Consider the following 19,957-nt stretch of genomic DNA (forward strand, 5'->3'; position numbering starts at 1 on the left):
AGATTAACAGTCACATGTAATTTACATCCATTAATTCTAATGGGTCTACTTTGGGTAAAAGTTAGTTGGATACAAACTTTTGTTTCTTTTTATTTTTTAATTCCAATTAATGAAAACCTAGTGACTGTGTACCAGTAGGTCGTCTCCTTCTTTGGTGATATCTCATAGCTAAGTAAGATTGCCTTCCATGAACACAGTTTTAACAGTGACTGTGGAGGCCAGTTCTGGATCCACAGATCCGCTGTGTGATCACGGTGAGGGTTTGCCAAGCGTGCCTTCCTCTTAGCACGTTTCTCCCTTTCGTCCTGAGTTTGAGCATCTTCAAAGCCCATTACACCTTTGGTAAAGGCTGTTCTCCAATTGTCTATGTTTATACTACATTTACTGCCCACGTCAAGCACGTTGATATTTCCCAACATGATCCTGGGGACTCAAGTAGCCAAGGAGGATTCTCAGTGTCTCACATTTAAGGAGAACTGGAAAGCTGTCAGATGTGTAACAGGACTTGCCTTGTTGACCACCAGCCTCCTGGTTCAATGAGCCGCTGTATTCTTGCATTGCTTCCAGTTGTACCTGTAGCCAGAGCACTTACTTTTCTCTGTGTGGATGTACTGGTTGATGGTGTCTATTGAGCTCTGTGGATCAGTACAAGGTTATCAACCATCTACACCTGATAGGGACATCATCCTTCTCTCAGTGGTGTTGTCAGGGCAGGACGTCCAGGGGGCTGCTCAGCAGAATGAGCAACAGGACCCCCCAAATGCAGCATACAGTGGTGCCCCGCAAGACGAATGCCTCGCAAGACGGAAAACCCGCTAGACGAAACGCTTTTCCGTTTTGGAGGCGCTTCGCAAAACAAATTTCCCTATGGGCTTGCTTCGCAAGACGAAAGAAGAAGAAGAAGAGTTTGGATTTGATATCCCGCCTTTCACTCCCTTTAAGGAGTCTCAAAGCGGCTAACATTCTCCTTTCCCTACCTCCCCCACAACAAACACTCTGTGAGGTGAGTGGGGCTGAGAGACTTCAAAGAAGTGTGACTAGCCCAAGGTCACCCAGCAACTGCATGTGGAGGAGCGGAGACTCGAACCCAATTCTGCAGATTACGAGACTACCGCTCTTAACCACTACACCACACTGGCTCTCAGTGTGAAAATGTCTTGCGAGTTCCTGCAGGGTTTTTTCCCTTCCGCCCCTTTTTCTAAGCCGCTAAGCCGCTTATCAGCTGATCCGCTAAGCCGCTAAAAGCCGCTAAGCCGCTAATAGCGCTAATCCGCTAAGCCGTCAATGGGCTTGCTTCGCAAGACGAAAAAACCGCTAGACGAAGAGACTCGCGGAACGGATTAATTTCGTCTTGCGAGGCACCACTGTATTACCAGATTGAAGTAATAAATATTGCTAGCTAGAAAGGGGTGGAGAGGACACACATAAAACCATCAAGGCAAGAGTCTAAGATTACTTGCCTGCACCCCTGCACTTCCTTTCTCGTGAACTGAATTTTGCAACTTTGCATTCAAAGTATGTTAGGAGGACTTTATGACAATAACTGATGGGAACATATATATTTTTAAGATTTAAAGGACAGTAGTACTTGGGTTTTTAAATTCCTTTGGCTGAGCAAGCACTGTAGCATGAACAGAGGCTAACAGCATACCTTTCTGCAAGGCAGGAAATTTGCCACCTGCACACTGGATCAGCTGTTGTTGAACTGCAACTCCCATCAGCCCCAGCCATTACTGTGGCCAATAGTCAGAGAGGATACGGCTCACATTCCCTGCCAGCTGTTATTCAGAGGCCTCTGATATTGGAGGTAGTTCACAGCCCTCGTGGCTTCTAGCCATTGCTAGCTCCCTGCCCCATGAATTTGTCTAGCCCCCTTTTAAAGCCAGCTGAGTAGGTGACCACCATTGCGTCATGTGATGGTACATTGCATACTTTAACTGTCCACTGTCGGAGGCAGTATGCCTCTGAATACTAGTTGTGGGGAATTGCAGTTCAGAAGAGTCTGTTTCATTCATGTCCTGCTTATGGATTAGATGGGCCTTTGCCTAATCCAGCAGAGCTCTTCTTGTGTTCTTAGAAAGTACCATCTCTTGGCTTTCCTGAATCTCCCATTGCAGTATCTTTACTAATCTGCTGGCTTTTGACCACATTACAAAGCCCTATATTTGCTTAGTATAAAAGTGATACACTACAGTGAAGGCTGAGGACGGGGGTGGCGCTGTGGGTTAAACCACAGAGCCTAGGGCTTGCCGATCGGAAGGTTGGTGGTTCGAATCCCTGCTACGGGGTGAGCTCCTGTTTCTCGGTCCCTGCTCCTGCCAACCTAGCAGTTTGAAAGCATGTCAAAGTGCAAGTAGATAAATAGGTACCGCTCTGGCGGGAAGGTAAACGGCATTTCCGTGCGCTGCTCTGGTTCTCCAGAAGCGGCTTAGTCATGCTGGCCACATGACCCGGAAGCTGTACGCCGGCTCCCTTGGCCAATAAAGCAAGATGAGTGCCGCAACTCCAGAGTTGTCCACGACTGGACCTAATGGTCAGGGGTCCCTTTACCTTTTACAGTGAAGGCTGGTTCATTAAGGCATATAAGTCAACTGCCCCCACAACCTTAGCCTGCCTTCAGCCAGCTTCTCATCTGTCTCACTTCCTATTTACAACCAGCCCAGGGGGTGGCATTGCCTGTCAGCTTCCTCCTTCTTAGTCTTAGCATTGCCCTTGTGGAACTCAGCTGGGAGGAGGATACTGACAAGACTAGAATCAGTTGGCTCTACCTGTCATTTGCTCTGGCGCCACCTACTGCTGGGCTCCCTGCCTTCCTACCTATCAGGGCTACAGGGTCCCAGCTGCTGCTGGATACACATTTCCTGTTGTGAGAGGAGAAGTGCCTAACATGAAAGTTCCCCCTCTGAGTAAATCTGCCCCCCACCAAGCACAGCACGGCATCCTGCAGATCCCATTTACCCCTTGCCACTCCCTTTCTTCCTAAGCTTCAAGCATCCTAAGGAGGCAGCGCTGGTGCCAAGTTCACTACAAATTCTCCCAGGGATGGCATGGCATGTGTGCATATCTCAGACATCCCTTTTAAAACCACTTCCTTAGGGGGACTGGAGACTGCAGAAAACCAAGTCTCCAATTGACCTTTTCTGTTACCAATCCATTGAACAGGAGAAGAATTCCTCAGCCATCTTTGCCCACAGGGAATAAAACGTGATGTTTATAAGCTTTCTTTAAAAGAAAGAAAAGGAAAAGGTCTAACTGCAAGGCCAGATTAGAATGCATAGCGGATCTGTGCTCAGGGATTCCACACAGCTCCAGCAGCATGTTGGGTATGCATTTTTCATTTGTTTTAAAACAAAAACGTTTAGGGATTTTTAATACCACCAATCCAGTCCTGTAGCTCAAGACTTAAGAGGCAGACCAACATATCAACATATAAAACCTAACCAGGAAGTATTGCAACGGAAATAGTAGCAGGTAGCAAGTTGTAATATTTGTGTTAGTGCTTTCAAATGTTCACCTAGAATCTCTTGCGTGTGCAATCTTATAACAGCCCTGTAAGGTGGGTCAGTATTATTATTTTAATCCCCTTATTGCAGATGTAAGGGTAGTGTGTTGAATGCCCCCTTGTGAGATTTATTTGAGGCATAGTTGCTTGTACCTAGGCATGTGCATATTTAAGTTTCTCTAAGTTTCTCAACCTGCTCTTTGCATTTCTACACCAATGTGATTTTTTAGCTTAAAAAAGCCCTTATGAAACTTAATCAGAAAGTTCCTCCTAATATACACATTTTTGCAAATCACTTCCACCTAATATAATGCATTTAGCATGTTCTTCTCATGAACATAGGTGTTTGTATGCACACTCTAATATATGGAGTTTTCTGCATATTGCTTGGCTGGGGAACTGCGCCACAAAATTCAGAGAAGTGCAAATTCTAAAGGTTGGCCGTGTTTCAGTTCACGTATTATTTCAGAAAGTGTGAGCCTACATAACTGTTTGTGTATGTTACGTTCATTTCAATCCAAGAGAAATATCAAAACAATGCTTAGAAAGTCATTAATTACATATCCTTCGCAGACTTAGAAAAAACAACGATGCGAATGCATACCAATCGTATTTGCTTGACTGATTTACATTCTTGACCGCAGATGGGCAGGCAAACCGCAGCAATTTCTGCTTCCTTGTCCGTTAGCATCAGGATTATCAAACATTCCTTGAAACACTCCACCAGCTACAACTAAGTGGAGCTAAATGGCATAAAATATACCTTCACTTTATTGCTGAGAGAACTGTCACGCAAAAGATGGTGCGGACTGTTGCTGCAGAGAAAGAGGACTAGAAATGTCAGGGCAGCATATCTTGGCCAAACATGACAGAGAACTCCCTAATATTAAGAGATGTTTGATAGGGGAGCAGACTGCCTTGGGAGGTGGTCCAGTCTCCTTTGATGCAAGGTGTTTAAGCAGAGGCTGGACAACTGTCTATTAGGGCCGCTGTAGCAATGCATCCTGCATTGTAGAACTTAGTTGGATATCACCCTTTTGGTCTTAATTGTGCTGCAGAAATACAGCATAGGCTTGACTCTTTTATACATGGACTATATGGGACCTGGCCAGGGCCTGATTTAGGTGGCGCTGTGGGTTAAACCACAGAGCCTAGGACTTGCCGATCAGAAGGTCGGCGGTTTGAATCCCCACGATGGGGTGAGCTCCCGTTGCTCAGTCCCTGCTCCTGCCAACCTAGCAGTTCAAAAGCACGTCAAAATGCAAGTAGATAAATAGGTACCGCTCCAGCGGGAAGGTAAACGGAAGTGCACTCTGTCGTGGGGAGTCGAACCGCCAACCTTCTGATCAGCAAGCTCAAGAGGCTCAGTGGTTTAGACCACAGTGCCACCCGTGTCTCATGCCTAATGTAGGCACCCTGTATATAGAAATGAGCAAACCAGTGATATTTTAGGGAGCAGGCTAGCAGGTGGGGCCCATTACTTACATCCTAGGAGCCTACAACACAAAACACTGTTGCTGTATGTAGGTTTTATTTTATTTATTTATTATCTTATATTTTGGAAATGTACATCCAGGTTTTTCTTTCCTTTAAAAATTTTTTGGGGGCCCCAAGAGAGTGGGGCCCTAAGCTATAGCTTGTTTAGCTGATAAGCAAATTCGGCACTGGACCTGGCTGCATATAACTCTGCATATTGTTAGTTGAACTTTTCAAAAATGACATTTAGCAAGCAGTAGGGACATAGGCGGACACTTAAATTGAATCATATATAATTGTAGAGTTGGATCCCAAGGGTTATCTAGTCCAACCCCCTGCAAATCAGGAATTTCAACACACAGCCTCCTCCATCCAATTTGGAATCATACTAGACCCTGCTTAGCTTTAGCAAATGTGCTAACAGTTTTATTGCTGCATCACTAGGGGATTGCTACAAGCAGTGGTCTGATGCAAGAATAGCTTGATCGGGTCAGAACAGCCAGATTCCTGTTTGAAATAGATTCCTCCCCCATCCTTGCATCGCGTCATCTCGCCAACTATTTTCAGCTTCATTCCAGCAGGAGCGCTTCAAGGTCTCATGCAGAGGTCCTTCCCAGCCCTCCTATCTCAGATCCCCTTTTAGCTGAAGATAACAGGGATTGAATCCTGGGGTATTTCTGCATCCTAGGCATGTATTCTACCCCAGTACCATGGCCCCTTCCCTATAGCAACACAGTAAACAGAGAGCAGTAGCTGCTACCCATACACATTTGATGCTGCCAGTTTTTTCATGTATGGTGAGCGTATGTTGTCTGTCTTTATTAATCCCTTTAAAAAAAGGAGAGAGGATGGATGGTCCAGGTTCTTAGTGTTTTTGTACCTGCCAACTCTGATTTAAAGAACAGGGGGGAAATGTAAGCAGTTTTTATGTTTTCCTTTATAATGTGAATTGTAAAAACCTCCAAAACGCTTACTGTAAAATCCCAGACATGTTTATTCAGATGCCAGTCCCACTAAGCTCAATGGGGCTTCCTCCCCAGAGTTTGTGTGCCTAGGAGGACAGCTTTTAAATATCACTTAAGGCTGGTTTGCATCATACTTTATATTGCACAAGCCTTCTCAGCTGTCCTCCGAAAGTGGAAGGGGCGCGGGTGGAGCTGTGGTCTAAACCACTGAGCCTGTTGGGCTTGCTGATCAGAAGGTTGGCGGTTCAAATCCTTTACCTTTATTGAAAGTGGAGGAGTTGTGAAAGGCATGACCTGGGATTTTTGCAGTCCCAAAGAGGTAAAAAGGCAAAGGACCCCTGGGCGATTAAGTCCAGTCAAAGGCGACTATGGGGTTGCCGCGCTCATCTCGCTTTCAGGCCGAGGGAGCCGGTGTTTGTCCGCAAACAGCTTTCCGGGTCGTGTGGCCAGCATGACTAAACCGCTACTGGTGCAACGGGACACGGTGATGGAAACCAGAGCGCATGGAAACGCCATTTACAAATGCAGCTTTGTAAGACACCAGCCTTACAGTTGCTAACCGTACTGTGTGGGTGTTGCAGTAGGCACTGAGAAAATCATGTGAAGGTGGGTTTCTCTGAGAATTATATAGAGCTATCAACAGGCAGTGTTTTGAGGAACAATGCAAACAAGTTGGCAATAAACACAAGTCTTGGATCAGAGTTATCAGAACTAACCATTTCTTAAACCCATTCCCACACAATTCTGTCTATACTTTCCCCTCTGGACCAAATTCCTGCCACCACCCCAGATCATCAGTTAGGGGATGGGTGAAGGTGTTTCTCTCTGTTTTTCTTTTCCCCAATCTTAAATTCAGTTCTCAACATTTCCATATAATCCCCCCTTTTTTTCATAAAAAGAGCTCTCATGAAAATTCATCAGCAAATTTCTGCAAACATACACATCTGTAAGCAATTTTGCCTAAAAAACACACTTTTGCAAAGCAATTTTCTGTAATATAAATAATATTTTAATGTTATTTTTACTAATACAGGCTTTTTTAGCCTGCTTTTCACCACTACATGCATTTTTTTTGCGCACATTGCGTGGCTGGAAAACTGTACTGCACAGTTTCAAGAAGTGTGGCTTTCAAAGGATGGCTGTGTTTTGCTCTGCACATCGTTTTGGAAAGTCCAGATTAGCTAGGATCACCTTTAAAAACAAAGCAAATTGAATTTCTCTTTCATCCCGACCATCATATTGTGCTCTCTGCAACTGCCTGCTCTGATGTACCTTAATGTTTCCCGTTCCAAGTAATCTTGTCCTTCCCCCTCCAAACCCCTAATAACATTCATTGTGTGAGTCCATGGTCAGTTTCAGGTTGATAACATAAACTGCCATTTCTCCATCAAATTACTTGTGTAATGTAGCATATTGTGGACCAAAAATTTCAGCATTTAACAGTTTAATTGGTGGTATTTGTCGGCAAGCGTCTAACTCAGCATTTTTGCTGTGTTGCCAGAAGAGAGATGGACTTGCCTCCAGAGCCGGTTTGATTTTTGCACTGTAGACTTGTGGGAAACAATTATACCTGCAACGGACATAAGAGGAAACTTATGGGGGTGGGGGAGAGGTTTGAGTACAAACAGGCGTTCCGCAGTCAGTAGGAGTTTTGGCGGACAAATATATTTTGCTTGGTGATACTCAGATTTTACTCTTTAAATTTAACACCACAAAGGGTCTTTTAAAAGTCTAGGATATGCTGTATGCTGCTTGATTAGTGATGGATTTCCATTTTTGTGCTGTTGAAATAGCTACAGAAGGGAATTACATTCAAAAGTTTTAAGATTTATTAATAATGAACAAATTAGGGTGGCAAATTAGGACTCCAACTGAGGAGGAAGCAACCCAATGGTTTCATGGAAGACTAGAGGTCAGTCATCACATATTTCGATGCTGAACCAGTGAATGGGGACAGCCAAATTACTGGAGCCAAACTATAACTCTGTTCAGATGTTCATCATGTAGGTAGATTAGGAGTGGGGAGTCTCAGGCCCAGTGGTCAAATCTGTCCCTATCAGACCTTCAGAGCTAAGGATGTCCTCTCAGTCTCTCCTTTTCCCCATCTTAAATTCAGTTCTCTACATTTTGCAGCAATCTACAATTAAAAAATCAATCTTCATGAAGATTCATTCACATTTTAGTGTGAATTTTCCCCGAAAAACACATTTCCCATGCATTTTTTACTAATGTACACATTTTTGCAAGAAATTTTCCCTAAAATAGTGCATTTTTGTTTGTTATTTTCGCAAACATACTTTTATGCACATTCCCGTCTAATATATGCACTTCTATTAATGCTGGTTGATTGGTGAACTGCGCACAAAATTCAGAGAAATGTGACTCAGGGAGCTGATTTTTCGAAGCTATGAAAGGACAGCAAGCAGCTCATTGTTTTAACCAGTTGTTGTTCTGGCAGCGGCTGCATCGCCAGACCTGACCCCTATCCTTTTTACGGTTTGTTTTAGGATATATATTGGGAGAAAGAATGTGGATAAAGTCAAACTGGAGATAGCATGATGGCAAAGTTGTAGATTTACTGCCAAGAAAGTGGGGAGTCACTTGTGAGTTTTTCTGCCTTTGGTGCCAGAATAGCTGGCCTGGCCTTGACTCCGCACCTTGACTTTAGGAGAGGTGGCACCATTTGCAGAAAAATGTCTTGGCAAGCCCTATCCATAATATAGGGGAATTTGCATCCCACTGCAAGGAAATTGCTCCTGTTCCCTTTTTAGAGGCTGGGACCTCCTAGAGTCTGGATAGCCTGGACAGTAGTTCAGACATTTATTATTCTTGTGGGATAGGGTGGGGGTATTGGTTTGTGTTTTTTGTTTTTTGTTTTTATTGTGTACTTTGTGTTTTTATATCATATTTTTATGTTGTGAACCACCCTGAGATCTAGGGATCATGGGCAGTATACAATTATTATTATTATTATTATTATTATTATTATTATTATTATTATTATTATTTCAGATGTAGCATTGGTTCAGACTGACCCTTAGTAATTGTCTTTAGTTAGGAATCTGAGCCTTAGTTTGTAGAAAGCATTGTGGGTAGCTCTACAGTAAGTAGTTCCACATAACTGGGCTCTCTGTTTACAGTTGCTCTTAAAGGTAAAGGTAAAGGGACCCCTGACCATTAGGTCCAGTCATGAACTACTCTGGGGTTGTGGCGCTCATCTTGCTTTATTGGCCATGGGAGCCGGCATATAGCTTCTGAGTCATGTGGCCAGCATGACTAAGCCGCTTCTGGCGAACCAGAGCAGCACACGGAAACGCCATTTACCTTCCTGCTGGAGTGGTACCTATTTATCAACTTGCACTTTGACGTTGCTTTCGAACTGCTAGGTTGGCAGGAGCAGGGACCGAGCAACAGGAGCTCACCCCGTTGCGAGGATTCGAACCGCGACCTTCTGATCAGCAAGTCCTAGGCTCTGTGTTTTAGACCACAGCGCCACCTGTGTCCTTTACAGTTGCTCTTAATGGGTGTTAATTAGCAAACTTGCTGTTAGGCTCGAATAATCTGCAGGTACTGATGTCCTGCCTTGGCTCCAGGAATCCTGACAAATTCTGGGCCATAGGCTGAGGAACATTTCTGTCATCCCAGAAAAAGTTCACTTTGCAGAAGTGAACAAGCCTAGCAACTCTAGGCTTGTTTACATGTTATACTGAACATCAGTACAACAAGCTGTCTGCACAGGTACATGTTTTTTTTTTTTTTTAATAATAATTTTTATTAATTTTCCACACAAATAATAAAAAACAATATAAAACAGTACAACTTCAAGCTCATCAGTTCATTCCCTTCTTTCTTTGACTTCCCCATACCTCCCCATCCCTGCATCCTTGTTTAATAATTCTTTAGCAACCCTTAGGTCCATTATCTTAATTCCCTTTCATAAAAATTTCTTAAGTTTCTTTGTTTACTGCTGCAATTCTTTACTTCTTACCCCCTGACATCTTAGCACTCCTCAATTTTGCAATTATTTTTAAGATATATTTTGAATTTCTTCCAGTCCTCTTCCATTGTCTCTTTCCCCTGGTCCCGGATTCTGCCCGTCATCTCGGCCAGTCCCATAAAGTCAATCACCTTTGTTTGCCATTCTTCCAGAGTAGGTAGTTCTTGCGTCTTCCAATACTTTGCCAGTAGAATTCTTGCTGCTGTAGTGGCATACATAAAGAAAATCCTATCCTTCCTTGACACCACTTGGCCCACCATGCCCAAAAGGAAAGCCTCTGGTTTCTTAGGAAAAGTCCACTTAAGGACCTTCTTAATTTCATTATAGATCATTTCCCAGAAAGCTTTAACCTTTGGGCAGGTCCACCAAAGGTGGTAGAAAGTGCCTTCAGTCTCATTACATTTCCAACACTTGTTACTAGGCAAATGGTATATTTTTGCAAGCTTGACTGGGGTCATGTACCACCGGTAAATCATTTTCATAATATTTTCCTTTAAGGCATTACATGCAGTAAATTTAATACCGGTGGTCCATAACTGTTCCCAGTCAGCAAACATAATATCATGACCGATATCTTGTGCCCATTTAATCATAGCTGATTTCACCATTTCATCCTGTGTATTCCATTTTAACAGCAAGTTATACATTTTTGATAAGTTCTTAGTATTGGGTTCCAATAATTCTGTTTCTAGTTTTGACTTCTCTTTCTGAAATCCTATTTTCCTGTCCTGTTTGAATGTCTCATTTATCTGATGGTAGTGCAACCAATCTCGAACCTTAGGCTTTAGTTTCTCATAACTCTGAAGTTTCACCCTTTCGCCATCGTATTCTAAAATCTCATGATATTTTGGCCATTTAGAATCCATATTAAGCTTTTTTACTTCCCTAGCTTCCATTGGTGACACCCACCTAGGGGTTTTACTTTCCAGCAAATCTTTGTATCTAATCCAAACGTTATACAATGCTTTCCTTACAATATGGTTTTTAAAACTTTTATACACCTTTGCCTTGTCGTACCATAAGTATGCATGCCAACCAAAACTATTGTCATACCCTTCCAGATCCAAAATGTCTGCATTCTCAAGAAGTAGCCAGTGTTTCAACCAGCAGAAAGCTGCTGATTCATAATAAAGTCTTAAGTCCGGCAGAGCAAACCCCCCTCTATCCTTAGCATCAGTTAAAATCTTAAATTTAATTCTAGGCTTTTTGCCCTGCCAGATAAATTTTGATATGTCTTTCTGCCACTTCTTGAAACAGTCCATCTTATCCACAATCTGCAACGTCTGGAATAAAAACAACATTCTAGGCAATACATTCATCTTAATAGTAGCAATTCGGCCTAACAAGGAAAGTTTCAACCTTGACCATATTTCCAAATCCTTTTTAACTTCTGACCAACATTTTTCATAATTATCCTTAAATAAGTTCACATTCTTGGATGTTAAGTTTACCCCCAGGTATTTTACCCTTTTTGTTATTTCCAAGCCTGTTTCATTCTGAAAACTCTCTCTTTCTTCCATTGTTAAATTTTTTTCCAACACTTTCGTTTTTAGTTTATTCAATTTAAAACCTGCTACTCGACCAAATATTTCAATTAATTCTAATACTCTTTTAGTACTAGTGTCTGGCTGTTGCAAAGTCAATACTAGGTCATCTGCAAATGCTCTTAATTTGTAATGTCTAGCTCCGACCTGAACTCCTTTAACCAACTGGTCTTTTCTAATCATGTTTAACAGAACCTCCAGGACTGATATAAAAAGCAAAGGGGATATTGGGCAACCCTGCCGTGTACCTTTTTCTATGGGTATTTCTTCTGTTACCACATTGTTTACAATTAGCTTGGCCTTTTGTTGAGAATATATTGCACCTATACCGTTTTCAAAACCTTGGCCTACCCCCATCCCTTGGAGATTCTTTTTCATAAAAGTCCAACAGATATTGTCAAAGGCTTTCTCCGCGTCCACAAAAATCAAAACTGCTTTCCTGTTAATGTCAACATCCAGCAGCTCCAAAATGTCTATAATGTTCCTCACATTATCTGACATATGTCTACCTGGGAGAAAGCCTGTTTGGTCCTTATGAATCTCTTCTGTCAACACTCTTTTCAATCTTTTTGCCAAAATGTCTGCAAAAATTTTGTAATCCACATTAAGTAAAGATATAGGGCGGTAGTTTTTGACCTGGTTCTTCTCAGTCTCTGTTTTCGGTATAAGTGAGATGAAAGCCTCTTTCCACGATTCAGGTGCCTTTTTCCCCTTCAGAATTTCATTGCAGACTTCCTTCAATGGTAGTATCAACCATTCTTTCAGCATTTTGTAGTATTTGGCCGTCAGACCATCTGGTCCTGGTGATTTTCCCAATTTCATATTTTGGATGGCACCCTCTATTTCTTGTTCTGTTATTTCCTCATTTAAGATCCTTTTACTTTGTTCTGAAATTTTTGGTGGACCGTATTTTCTGATGAATTCTTCTATTTCTTGTTCATTAATTGGCCCTTGTGCATACAGTTTCTTAAAAAAACTTTGAAAACAATTGTTTATCTCATTGGGTTTGTGGATAATTTTCCCATCCATTTCTAGACTTGTTACAGTATTCATTTTCTGCCTTTTTTTCAGTTGCCATGACAGAAGTTTCCCACATTTATCAGCTGATTCAAAAGTTCTTTGTCTCATTTGCTTTATCTTCCATTCTATTTGTTGGTTCATGAGCTCCATGTATTGCATCTGATAAAACTTTATTTCTCTCAAAATCTCATGGGACTTTGGTTTGGACCTCAGCTTCTTCTCTCCTTCTTTTATTTTTTCTAAAAAAATTTCCTTCTTCTCATTTTGTTGCTTCCTCTTTATAGAATTTTGTTGAATTAGGAAACCTCGCATCACGGCTTTGCTTGCGTCCCAGATTATTCTTTTTTCCACATCTGTTTTCCTGTTGATCTCAAAGTAATCTTTTAATGTTTTAAGGGCCTTCTTGTGGATCTCTTCCTCCTTAAATAGGGTGTCATTCATTCTCCATCTAAAGGATCCAGTTGTTGTTAGTTTCATCTCCATCTTCACCGCATTATGGTCGGAGCACGTTTTTGGACATATTTCTACTTTTTTTGTTCTTGACGCCAGACTGCTAGAAATCCAAATTTGGTCTATTCTTGTCCATGTCATTTTTGCTTCAGAGAAGAAAGTTCCCTCTCTCTCTAGAGGATTCCTTGTTCTCCAAATATCAATCAAGTCCATTGTTTCTGTCATTTCGAAAAAGATCTTTGGTAGTCTCCCTTCTTTTGAAATCACTTGTCTCTGTGCTTTATCCATGTTTGTTGAGACAACTCCATTCATATCTCCCATCATTAGGATTTTATAATCTAAAAAGTCAACTAATGTCTCATGCAACTTCCTAAAGAATTCGGCCTTCCCCTCATTTGGGGCATAAACTCCAACAATTAGAATCTTTTCTCCTTGAGTTTGTATTTCAATTGCCAGGTATCTTCCTTGTTCATCTTTAAATATCAATTTTGGAGCCAATTTTTCCTTTGCATAGATCACCACACCTCTTTTCTTTACTTTGTCTGATGAGATAAATTCTTGACCAAGTCTCTTATTTATCAGTAATTTCCTATGTATCCTGGCAATATGGGTTTCTTGCAAACATATTATATCTAATTGTTCTTTCTTCAAAATGTGAAAAACCTGTCGTCTTTTCCGAGGAAGGTTCAAGCCGTTACAGTTCCAACTAAGGAGTTGCAGAGACATTTTGTATTTAAGTAGCTGTTCCTCCAACTGCTCCAAGCTTCTGCTCTTCCTCCGATGGTGGTGGTAAAAGTCCAAATGACAGATTTGCTATATCAGGTGGTTCCCTCTCCTCCACAGTTCCTTTCTGCAAATCCTCCAGGTATCTCTCCAGAAATTGTTCTTTGTCCTGAATTGTTTTTATTTTAATCTTTCTTCCTTTAAAGTTAAAGGACAATCCTTGTGGAAACTCCCATCTGAATGGTATGGTGTTTTTCTTCAGCAGGTCTGCTAGGCTTTTATAATATGTTCTCACCTCTAAAATGTATTTGGGAATGTCCTTAAAAATCTGTATTTGACAATTTTGGATCACCAGTGCCTTTTGATAATGCAGATTCAATATTTTATCTCTTTCTTCTTTTGATCTCAATGTAATTAGACAATCCCTTGGTTTTTTATCCTGCTTTCTGCCCAGTCGAAAGGCTGTTGTTATCTCAAATTCATCATCTTCCTCCCATTCCTCCTGCCAAAAAGCTATAATGTTCTCTGTAAGGAATTGCACAAGGTTGTCCTCTTCCCCTTCAGGCACCAATCTAAGTTTTAGGTTCTTCTCTTTACGTTGAAGTTCCAATAAGGAGAGGGCTGCATCATGCTCATTCACTTTTTTAATAATAGGCCCAAACTTTTCCCTTGTCTCTTCAGCCGTTGTTTTTGCACTTTCTGCAATCTTTCGTGTTTCTGAATTTTCCTGGATTAATCTATTTATAGAATCTGTGTTAGATTTTACACTAGCTGTATTCACATCCAATCTTGTTGTCAACTCTGTTAATTTTTTAGAGTTCTCTGTCGAAAGAGTTCTCTTTCAAAAGGGCTGTGCGTATCACAATCAACACGTATGCAAACTGTGCAAAAAAAAAAAAAAAAAAAAAGCTGAGCTGTACAGCCATACATGTAGCATTCGACAAGCGGGCACTCTGTGCATACCATAGCTGAGCTCAGCAAGTGTATACACTCTTTCACACAAAAACATGTACCTTTCACAGGTACATGTTTTTGTGTGAAAGAGTGTATACACTTGCTGAGCTCAGCTATGGTATGCACAGAGTGCCCGCTTGTCGAATGCTACATGTATGGCTGTACAGCTCAGCTATTTTTTTTTTTGCACAGTTTGCATACGTGTTGATTGTGATACGCACAGCCCTTTTGAAAGTGAATTCTCTCCAGCTAGTTGGCTGTTTCCTTTCCTTTCTCTCCCCCAACATTTTGTGAGAGGATGTGACTTGCACACACATTTTCCACGAGAGAAGAAAATAGCCAAGCATATCAATGAAAGCTGAAGTGAAGCTGATGGAGGGCTCAGAGGTGGCCTTGCTTACAGGGTGGTGCAATCTTGAGAGACATTCTGCTAATGTTCAGCCCTTTCTTCAAAGTTTTTCTTTTTTAAAGCTGAAACATAAATGGATATGACTTTGCACTAATGTTTTTAGGGGGTGTACAAGCTACCTTTCATTGGCCCAGAAAGGGCCTTGGGGTTTTTTATTTTCACACCTGTCCCAAGTGAAGGCAAAACATCCGCAGGCATTTTGAAGTTCCTACTTTCATCCCCGCTGCTGCCTTCTTCCCATCCCCTTCCTCCTAAGGACCCCAAGCTTTCCTTGAGCAGGAGATGAGAAAGATGGGGGGAGGCATCATATTCCCACTGAGGAGGGCATGTTGAATATATGTCCCAGTGGAATGTGCTGCCAATCATGTCCACTTTATTGGTGGGGTGTCACTTTTGTTAATTTTTTAAATTAAGGTTTATAGAGAAAAATACAAAACCTACTATCTTCCCCCCTTTTTAAACCAAATCAAGACTTTTATATAGATCCCATAAAAACATAAGGGGGGTATTAGAGTAGGAAAAAGAAATAAGAAGAAGAATAGACAATAGGTTAAAAGGGAAAGATAGAAAAATAAATCCAGAAAGTAAAGAACTTCCAATTCTTCATCTGTCTGCTATATAAAAACAATATTCACTTCGTCCAATCAATACAACATCCCACAAAGCCACTTTCTGTAAACAAACATTATCTTCAATCCTCAAATCCAGATGTTGTGATTTCATTTTCTTTTTCAAGCATAAAGTCTATGAGAGGTTTCAAATCTTTTAACAATCGTTAACAGTGACTTTTCTCTGATTAAACGAGTCAACTTCACCATCACGGCGCAGTCCGTTTGTTTTACCAGCCATGTGCCCTTCCATCTTTCTTGCGTATACAGTAGAAGTCTCGCAGCCGTAATCATATATCGTACCAAAGTTCCATAGTCCTTTTCTAACTGTATATCCATAAATCCCAGCAGGAAAAGTTCTGGTTTCAGCTGAAAATCAATCTTCAAAACTCTCTGTCTCAAATGTGGGGTGTCACTTTTGGCTGAGTGCATCAGAGCATGCAGTCCTTGTGGTCTGTCACTGGTGGAAATATCACACATTGCTTTGGGGAAGGACTAAAGCTCAGTGGTTGAGCATCTGCTTTGAATGCAAAACATTCCAGGTTCAATCCCCAGTATCTCCAGAAATACCAGAGAGCCACTGTCAATCAGTGTAGACAATACTGACCTAGATAGACACTAGCCTGAGTTTTTATTGTTATTATTTTGGTGGGTGCAACATGTAGAGGCTCAAGGTGTGGGATGTAAAGGGTCCTGCTCAACGCGCAACTGCTTGCAAACTTTTATGAGCACCAATCTTTGATTACTCATTACTCACCCTTAATAGGCAGGCCACTTACTCATCAGCATAAATGTCGGGAAATTTGCATACATTATAATGTGCTGGCACTTGCTGCTATGTCTGTGCTTGATTTGTGCTGATTCTCTGTCTCCTTTAGCATCACAGGCCTGGCTTGATCATGAACTTGGCTTTGCAGTTGAGTTTTAGCTTGCCGAGCCAACAGTGTTGAGCTGTAGCTCGAAAATGTCGACTCCAGTGCAGAACATCTGCCCCTAGGGCACACAGAAATGAGCATGGAGAAGAATGGCCTGTTTTTAAGCTCTTCCTATTTTGTATATTCTACAATACGATAGTTGCTTTAACGCTCTTTATATCCCCTCCACAAAATAAACAGTTTTGTTTCACCACCACCACCCATTTGATACTCTACATTTATTATTTTCATTCCCTCTTCCAGTCACCTTTGCCTTAACCGGCCACCTCACCAGGGAATCCTTTCTTTGGTAGTGTCAGGATGCTGTCAGCAGCTCCTAGCTGGTTGCCCAGGAAAGTATAAAGACAAGGAAAGGTTTCTTACTTTCCCTTTTTATTTCAAACTTTACAGAGAGGGGCTATAGAACCCAGCCTTAAGGATAATGGCGTTGTCCCAAGTGAATCTCCAACTCCGTCTCTCCCACTTCCTCATTTGTAATTCTCATCCTCTCCTCTAGGGGTGCTGCTAAGTGCCCTCTGTCTTTGAGCTCTTTGCTCTCCTACTTTCAAGATTCGCCGGGTTCTGGGGGCAGGGTCTGGAATGCTTTCTAATGACACCGTGTCCGTCAGCTGTCATTCCTCCTCCTCCCCTCTCATTTCCCCCCCCCCCCGCAACTTTCCACCTCATCTGCCTCTGAACTGTGGCCTCCCGCAAACCACGGTTGCAAATCTATATTGTCTTCCTCCTCCCTGGAAGGGTCAGGATGGGGGAGGGAGTCTCCACCATTCCTCCTCCCCCTCCTCTGCCCAGCCCCTGACAGGTAGCAGGAGGCAGATGTCTAAATAAACAGCATTATATTTTCTTCAACTTAGCCTTTTCGTCTTCAATATGATTACCTGAAGTACCAATGGCACACACTGTCCCCAGTCTCTGCCCCTTCTCCACCCTGTTTTCATAAGCAGACATCTAATTTCTTAACTGTTGTCTAAATACGGGTAAATAACCAGTGCCATGTGAATTGTCAACCAGATTTAATGCTAATCTAACATAATTGTTAGTTTAACATGCTGCACAGAAAAAGTATTAATGGCGCACTTAGAAAAATCTAGCTACCTTCACATTTTATGTACAAATACAAAATATATAATAATAGTAATAAAATACTAAAAGTTAGCAAGCATTTAATTATTCTTCACTTTTAAAAAACCTGTTTCCTAAAAAACAAAGTGTACTCAGTTAGTCAGTGAATATTTTCTGGAAAATATTTTTAACATTCAAAACATTTCTAATTCAGCACGGGATTAAAGCAGAAAAGTGTGTGCATTGTTGTAAATGAAATACATGACATCATGACATTTTTCAGAAATAAAATATTATACCCTCTCGTTTCTGCTTTTGGCAATGCATCCTGCTGATTGCTGAAAATCCCATCAGGAGTGGAGAGAATCTGGAGGTGTTTTGTGTGTTTTTTTAAAAAAGGTCGTCTGTAATGCCAATGCAGGGTGCAGAATGAACAAGCAGTTCCACTACACATTTAAGCACATCAGATTGTATAGGAACCACAACAACAATGACAGTGAGCCAAGCAATATGAATATTGTTTATTTGTGTAGCTGAAGCCACTGGGGGAAAAAAATGAGCCAAGGAGAGTCATAACAAGAACAGTGATGAGAAGTTCAGAGACTATCACATGATCAGAATGGACGACTGTCCATGAGCAGCTGGATGTGAGGTGGGATATTTTGGGGGGCACAAATTTTTCAGTTCCATCAACAAGCTTTCCTGCTTGCTTTTGACAGACTTTGTCACCTTCTCTACCTGGTTCATATGTACAGATGCAAATTTAGAAAGAGTTGCTAGGATTTAAATAGGAGTACAATGTGTCTCGTTGTGGGGGAGACCGTGATCGGGCGATCTGGGTGCCTGCTCACTCTGCTGTCCAATGCTGAGGGTTGATGGCGGGAGCAGCTGGTGTGATGAGGCAGAGACACTAAGCCACTCTCTTGATTGCCACTATTGCTACAGCTGGGCAGGACTTTGAGGGAAGGTTGAACCCGTATTGATTCATCCAAATCCCATCACCCCCAGCCCATGGTCAGGGATGAAGGGAGCTGTAACATTTGAGGAGCACATGCTCTCTACCCTGACCTATATGAAAATCAGGAAGATCCAGTTGAATGGTACCCAACTTCTGGTTGGGCAGTCCTGCCATGTGTGATTTCATGTCACAACCCCCCCCCCCCCCCCGTTATAATAGAGTCGTGAAATGGGTCGGTGATTGGCTTATGAGCTTGTCAAATGCTTTTATTTAGAAGAATTCCATGCTGTCCTTCAACAGTTGTCTCAGGGTGGTGTCCAATAGTTAGAACAAGAAAATTAAATGCATTCTCACAAAAATAAGTACAGTGGTACCTCGGGTTACATACGCTTCAGGTTACAGACTCCGCTAACCCAGAAATAGTACCTTGGGTTAAGAACTTTGCTTCAGGATGAGAACAGAAATCGTGTTCTGGCGGCGCGGCAACAGCAAGAGGCCCCATTAGCTAAAGTGGTGCTTCAGGTTAAGAACAGTTTCAGGTTAAGAACGGACCTCCAGAACGAATTAAATACTTAACCCGAGGTACCACTGTAGACTTCTTGAACTTGCAAACTATATGTCCTCATTTTCAGTTTTGGGTATGTAGGTTTATCAGCTTCTCCCCCAACCCTGCCCCCCCCCCACTCCTCATCTGACTCTGCTGTCACTTGCGGTGGATAACATGTGAAATCTCCAAACTGGATTTGGGTGGCAACGAAGATTGAACTACCCCCCCCCTCATTCCAGGAGAAAAGAGTGACTTGTTTTGAATGAGGGTTAAGAGATCTATGTCTCGTACACATCTTGAATAATTCTTCCTTTAGAATTCCCTTCACTGTACTTTACATTTTATGTTGGAAATAACTTTTGAAGGCTAAAAAGACTTGACAAAAACAGTACTTCAGAAGTTCGGTTTGAAAACATTTCAGAAGAAATGCGCTGATGAATTTCCCAGGATGAGGTTACAGGTCAGGGTCAGGGAGAGGGAGTTTGGTATTTTATCTTGGGAATAAGTTGTTTGGTAGAAGAGAGAGAGAGAGAATGTGATAAAGTCTTGTGTGCTGGGGATGCAAAATAATTAGATGTTTAGAAGTGGGATTTTGAAAACCCACGCTGAGGAGCCTGGATTCAGAGTTGATTGGTCTGCAATTCCTTGTTAACTGGTTAAATTGCTTGCTGAAAAGGCCCAGATTTCTGCTTTCAGAAGCTAAAGTATTTGGGGATGTCTACCCATCCTGTCTTTTTTTTTTTTTTTGAGAAGCCATATGTCCTACTCTAGAGAGGATAGTTTCCCACTGTTATGGCTGCCAGGAGACAG

General features: G+C 41.9%; 1 protein-coding gene across 6 annotated transcripts in view; it reads left to right on the plus strand.

Annotated features, from left to right (window-relative positions):
• The window catches only part of PKNOX2 (PBX/knotted 1 homeobox 2), a 456,599-nt gene that overhangs the window by 60,576 nt on the left and 376,066 nt on the right, over nt 1–19,957 (plus strand). The gene's annotated exons all lie outside the window — the stretch shown is intronic.

The sequence above is a fragment of the Podarcis cretensis genome, assembly GCF_951804945.1.
Source record: "Podarcis cretensis genome assembly, chromosome: 15".
NCBI lineage: Eukaryota > Metazoa > Chordata > Lepidosauria > Squamata > Lacertidae > Podarcis > Podarcis cretensis.